The sequence below is a fragment of the Hyposmocoma kahamanoa genome, unplaced genomic scaffold, assembly GCF_003589595.1.
Source record: "Hyposmocoma kahamanoa isolate Upper Pololo Valley unplaced genomic scaffold, ASM358959v1 87, whole genome shotgun sequence".
Classification (NCBI taxonomy): domain Eukaryota; kingdom Metazoa; phylum Arthropoda; class Insecta; order Lepidoptera; family Cosmopterigidae; genus Hyposmocoma; species Hyposmocoma kahamanoa.
The window spans coordinates 19,229,514-19,229,880 of record NW_020654422.1 but is presented as its reverse complement, the minus strand read 5'-3'; the positions used below and the strand labels follow the sequence as shown (position 1 = coordinate 19,229,880).

Below are 367 nucleotides of genomic sequence, written 5' to 3'. Positions count from 1 at the left end.
ACTAGTGTTGAGCTACACATTCATGAACTATTTCTTTTGTATCACTCGCTTGGTTGTGTGTCACAGAAGCGTAAGCGCCGTTTCTTACCACTACCTCACCTCGCTTGAAGTAGGGCATTGTATAGTTGGCGAAATATTATATGCACCGATTCGTCTTATCGTTTTATCTGTGGAGTAAATACTCGTACAATAGGACAAAAGAATGAACCGTCTCGGTAACGCTCGTGCCATCTGTACTGTACAAACAACTAGTTTAAATACTTTTACGCATTAGGACTTAATTCTATATTTGATAATCTTTACGCAAAAATATCTTGTTGAATGATTGCGCCGGTCCTTTGTGGGTTACACTGAAGGGACTTTGTAA

The 367-nt window shown here is 39.2% G+C and overlaps 1 protein-coding gene across 2 annotated transcripts in view; it reads right to left on the bottom strand.

Moving 5' to 3' along the window:
- LOC113235107 overlaps nt 1–367 on the bottom strand; it is a 38,150-nt gene that overhangs the window by 15,206 nt on the left and 22,577 nt on the right. The window lies entirely within an intron of this gene.